Below are 6397 nucleotides of genomic sequence, written 5' to 3' on the forward strand. Positions count from 1 at the left end.
GTTCCAAATATTCAAATTTTCGAACACTATTACTTTCCATTTCTCAAATTTCTCACTGAAAAATAGAAAATTCTTAAATTTCAGATCGATTTTCACTCCTTCACCGTGAACAATTTCCGATATAAAAAAAATACGTGTCGAAAATTTTTTCGGATACTACCATATACCAAAGTTTCATCAAAATCGACGATTATCATATCGGAATGTTCCTTGTCCAATGAAAAAACCCATCGGTGTGTTAAGATGTAACACAATTCAAAGGAATGCACCTTACAAAACACGGACAAGTTCTCTATTTTTGAGAAGTGGTTCGACTAGATTCCCGTTTAGTTCGAATGAACTTCTGGCCCTCGGTAAGAAGACCACGTTAAACCTCGAGTGTTCCGTTATTCTAAACAGAGTCTTAAATTATTGGACACCACGAAAAACGCAATTTGTTCAGTGCACTCTTAACGGAATATGCAATTTCGATTTATAGAGGCTGGTTTAAATTGAACTTTATGGACGTAGTAAGTATAGTAATGGTTTTATCGATCTTCGGCTGCATCGTATGCTGCAGACGTTCGAATATTAAAAGAACCAAACCAACCGTGGTATTCGAATTTTGCCAATACTCGATGCACGTTTAATCGCAATTAATTTCGATTAATTCAATTGTCTCGAATTTACTCGAGACACTTTAATATAAATCAGTGAAATTATAACATTAAGGGGATAGCATTGTACTTGGATATTTTAAACACTCTAATAGCTCTAACAAAGCTTTAATAGTCGAACAGATAATCTTTCAATTATCTCTAACTATGTGTACAAAATTCACCTTATCATCTAAGAAGCTTTATTAGCCATTTTATTTAACGTGAAGTGAATCATCGTTAAAACCCTCTTTAGTTCAAATAACGAAAAGTATCTTAAGCTTACTGTATGTAAGTACTTCTTGGAAAGTGTCGCTACTTATATTTTAATCTAAAAATTTTTTCCAAAATTTCATTCATCAACATTGTTCCTTATCTTATCGAAAAATTCCCGATAATTTATTAGTCATTCTTTTTCCCCGTCGTTTATATAATTTATTATTTTCAAATTCTGTAGTATCAATAAACCATCAGCGTCTGGAATGCTTTCTCCAAATATTTGCTCCATCATTTCCCAGAAAATTTTCCACTTCCACCTGCATTTCCTGTTTTCTCAGAAAATATTTTCAACTGAAAAAAGAATCTTTTTCTTCGATGTCAGCATTATTTGCGCAGTATGAATCATGCTGGATACAATACCGAACGTCCTAGATTATACTCTAACAATGTATTACAATCGATGACTTATTAATACTACTGCCTTTACTAGTTCACTGTTATTCCACGAATGACAACTATTCCTTTCATAAGAACGTTAGAACGTACTATATCGCAGTACAATCGAGTAAAGAAAGAATTTCGATTTGACCAAAGATTTGAATTCTCCAAAATTTTAATTCTCCTGAAAATCATCAATTTTATCCTTCTAAGGCAAAAATGAAAAAAAAATAAATGTCAATAAAATTGTTCGAAACTCGAAGTATTCGGTAATTGGACTATCTAATTCGTCCTTCCAACAATTTTATTTTCATCGAACGCGTTCGCACGGCGATTATATCATTGCAGCGCAATGTGGAATGTTTAACTGGCAGCTAGCGCCGCTCTAATACTTTACTCGGATATATTTGTTCTCGTTTCAATCCCATGCAGTCAGTTACCACATGGCAGTTCTTAAAATAACGCAAATACGTACGCGTATTTCTTTCAACATCGAGATTTTAGTAATACCCATAAAATGATCAACGATCGTTCTATAGAATGCATTAACAATTCGTTCGATCTTTGCTTTTGATTCTCCGGCGATCGTAAAACACCGTCTGCGGGTTAATTTCACTTGAATTATTCAGAGATCGGTCTCGCGATCGATCATCGATATTGTTATTACTTCTGAGAGATTATCAGTCGAGCATCGATGAACAGGCACGTTTGCCGCGTAAAAGAACGAAACAAGAAATTGATAGGTGTGTCGACGTTGAAGCAAATTCCTGAATCGTAGCGTGAAAATTAGGGAGGACAAAGTTTCGTTAATGAACTTTCAGTTTAAAGTTCACTCTGCTACGCCTCTTTCAACAACAGACCCGATAACACAGCGTATGTAGAGGTGCACTAGCCTATTTCACGTGGACGATTGCCGTAATCAATCACACGGGGCGCCGCGAAAGTGCAGCACGAGAGTCATTTTGACGCCGTTCGATTGAAAGCTAACATTAGCCTGCGTAATAGAAATAGAAATAGAGATATAACCAAGGTAACGAGCTTTGACAATGATACACGTTCGTTCTAATAAAATGATTGTAAATTTTTTTTCCGTTATTTTTGTCTAATTGAGAGATCGATGATGCACGTGGTTGGCAATTGACGATAAGAACAGGCGAAGAAGTTAACACTGAAAATTATTGAACGATAAGAGCATAATCGATCGTTCATTTTGACGCCATTCGATTGAAAGCTAACATTCGAGTAGATAATAGAAATATTGTCAACGTGACGAGTTTTGGTAGCGATAGCGATTAATTTCAACTCTAGCGCGGTTTTCCGGTCTTTCTCGACCTATCGTCCTTTTATTTTTTTTAATCACTTTTGGCGTTACCGAGTTTACGTCTCATCAGTATTGCGTTGAAAGTTTATTGTCTAGGTTCGTATAGCGTTCTGGTGACAAAAATTGTAACACATAAGGTCTTCGGGTCAAAGAAGACCCAAACCGATAAACTGCTCTGTTCTACTCGTTATTTCGTCTAATCAGAAAACTGACACACGTGATCGACAATCGATAATAAAGACACTCGAAAAAGTGGACGTATAGTTGGAACGATTTTGCCCTAATCAATCTGGGCGGCCCGAAAGTGCAGCTCGATTCATTTTGACGCCGTTCGATTGAAAGCTAACTTTAGCCTACGTAAAAGAAATATAACCAAGATGACAAGCTTTGGCAGTGATACTCTCTAATCCCAATGAAATCATAAACTATTCTTCCTTTTTCTTACCTTTGTCCAACTAAAAAACCGACACACGTGGTCGAGAATTGACGACGAAACTACTCATTGAACGATAAGAATAAACCGAATCGTTCGAATTGTCATTTGCGACGGTGAGCGTCTAAAAAGGTGGACACCACGTATAGTTCGCGTGGAGAGTAGTAGTCACGGAGCAAATGCTCAGAGATCATTGGCCTCTGCCGCGAGCGAGTGTCGTGTCAAACGCGATCTGTTCATCTTGAACCCTCGCGGCGAAATAAATCGGCATTGATACTAGATAAATTAGCTCGAGAGCTGAGTGTAAAGTGCACGGTAATTGTTAATCAGCGCTGTGCTTTTCTTCTTTCTTTGCTCTCCGCCTTTGGGTGTGTCTATGCAAATCGCTCAGTTTGCGTGGAAAGAAAAAAAAGAAAACGCGAGATAACGATAGTTTTTTATCAATTGTTCAAAGGTGACAGGGGAAGCTGTGAGTATTACACGCGCGCGTTGATAGTGTGCAATAAAATGTAACAAACTGTCGGTAACAGGATGTAACCTTGATTTCCTCGAATTCATTAGCAATTAATTGATTTTTCGTTTTTTCGAGCGTAATGATAGTAGAAAAGAAGGAAAGTCTTATCGCGTAAGTTTTACGTTAATGAAAATGCCGAGCGCACGCGTAAAAGTGTAATTACTTGCAGGAATCGGTGAACTTTCATCACTCGTTATAATATCGCGAATCGCTGATTCCGCTGTTTCACGGTGATCTGTTATTTCAATTTCCCTGTCGTCTTGCCTCCACGTTATTCCATGCAAATGATACACTCGTATATCACCGTGTCACGAACAGTTCAGAGTGAAATCGGGCTGTGCAAATAAACGACACACTCGCGTATCTACTTACCTCAAAGTGATTACTTTTTACACGATGATTAGAAAAACCGGTCGACTAGACGAAGTTTACGAGAATATCTGAACGACTTTATGTCACTCTGCTTGAAAAAGGCAAACTCAATTATGCAAACAACTTTTGCTCCGTGAACTTATTTCACGTGAGTATAATTAATTCCTGTTTCACCTTGTGCATTAATGATTGCATAGATATCGAAAATTATGCGGAATGGGGAATAATTTTGCGCACAGTGTATGCACAAAGTTTACCGGGTGTAGGATTGCAGAATTAGAGTGTGCCAGGTGGAAATCTACATTTTCATTCGCAATTTCTACCTGCAAATGTCGAAAATGGTGGAAATTCGTTTTACTCCGAAGAAAGGGAAAGCAGAAGAATTGTCACTTTAGAAAATTGATCATTCAGGATGGGTACGCTGATAGATCGTTTTGTATTTATCATTTCTACGCCGGCAATCAGCAATTGTAGCGTGCAGCGTGGTACCCTGTTCGTAGCTGGTGTCGTCGCGATGCTAAGTATAAGGCTTTCCGTGCCGCTCGGTTTCATCTTCCGCGGGTAAACCTCTAATTGGGCGGCACTTGGAAATCCTGACCTACCTGGTGCCGTGTTTTCTTGACTGAAGCAAGAAAGGAGTAACCTCGTTTACCTCTTTGTACAAGAACAAGAGTTACCGTTGCGTCATTCAAATAACTGTTACAGCTAGAGAATGTCGCGTAAGAAATGAACGTCTACGTACATACATTCGTACGTTCGCTTGTGTAAGTGTGTACGGTAAGGTTTGCAATCATAAATCCTTCGATTGATTGCGTGTCTTCGTGTGTTAGCGTATTTTTCGGAATTTTTTATTAATCGAAAATTGAGGTGTGAAAAATACGCAAGTTTTTTCAGAGGTAGGGTTGTATCAATATCTATTTTTATTGGGTACCTTGATTAACAGAAGAAGTCACAAGGAAGAATATTCGGATATTATTGTTTCTTAACCCTAGAGCGGTCCTCGGGTCTTTTTTGACCCACCGCCTTTTTATATTTTTAGTAATATTTGCCGTTATCAAGTTTACGTTCCTTAACGTTATTTTAAACGTTTATTGTCTAGGTTCATATGTCGCGCTGGAAACAAAAATTATTACACATAAGGTTTTAGGTCCTTTTTCACCCAAAAGTCTTAAGTGTACAGTCAAAACGAAGACCGCTCTAGGGTTAACAATCCACTGTCCCAATCCAACAGTTTCCAACAATATGTGAATTCCATCGGATGCAGTTCGAGTAATTTCGCTTAAAAATAACAAGCGTCAAGATTCGTGTCGAACGAGTACTCTCTTCTTCTTATCCCGAGCGATGATCCTGACGAGATAGCAAAAGCGTGGGAGGTAATTTTTAAAAAGCACAAATAACGAGATCCAAGCTGAAACGTGTTGCCTACGTACTCACGTACGTGCTAAAATCGTGGCATTCTCGAAATAGATCTCATCCGAGTAATCCGATGGTAATAATAGCGCGCATCGATCACTTCCGCGTCGTGACAACGATACCACCATATTGCCTCTGGTCAACAGAATTTCCACTTATCGTTTATTTCTCTGCGACCTTCTTGAATTAAATATTCGAGAGGTAATGGTTTGGTAGAATGTTCGGAAACTTGCTGCAGTGCGATTTAATGTCTTCCATTAACCTGTCGACCACATTTTCCTTCGAAAACAGAAAGGTGCGATAAATCGATTGAAATATACCTCCAAACTGAAAATTGAAACTTTTCAAAATTTTTAGAAAAACCAGTCATTTAAATCAATCTTTCGTGTCCACACTTTACTAAAGTAAAATCAGTCTTCGTATGTATCAAAATTTTTTTGTACAAAATTAATCACAGAATGCAAAGAATATTTTTCTTAAGAATACTTTTCTAAAATTGAAACTTTTGAAAATTTCAAGAAACCAATTATTTCAATAAATTTTTCATATCCACGGTTTACTAAATAAAATAAGATCATAGGTCTTCTTATGTATCAAAATCTTTTTATACAAAATTAATCACAAAAGCATAGAATGCTTTTCTTCTCCAATTGACACTTGGAGATTCACGGGAGTAAATCGTGCACGAATGGGGTTGCGCACGTTTTATCAGGACCGTCGTTAACAGGTATACACCGGGCGTGAGTGAGTGGAGTTGCTCGGCGGTTTGACCTAGTCTTGAGCGGCGAACGAACAGCCAGATGTTGGCTGGCGAAGTCTCTTAGAACGGGAGAGGGCTGAATGGCAGCCAAGTTCCATTGCAAAATTTATAATTATGGCGTGTGCCAATGAACGCGCGGAACTCATTCACGGGCATACTCGAGGATACATCGGTTCGGCTGGGTCGCGGCTATGTGGGTCAAGGTCGAAGGGCGCGTCGCGAATCGTGGTTGCTCCGGAAAACTCGTCGTTCGATCGGAAATCGCGGGAACCGGTGTTCTTTTTTTTTTTTT

Source organism: Habropoda laboriosa, unplaced genomic scaffold (assembly GCF_001263275.1).
Source record: "Habropoda laboriosa isolate 0110345459 unplaced genomic scaffold, ASM126327v1 scaffold1094, whole genome shotgun sequence".
Lineage (NCBI taxonomy): Eukaryota > Metazoa > Arthropoda > Insecta > Hymenoptera > Apidae > Habropoda > Habropoda laboriosa.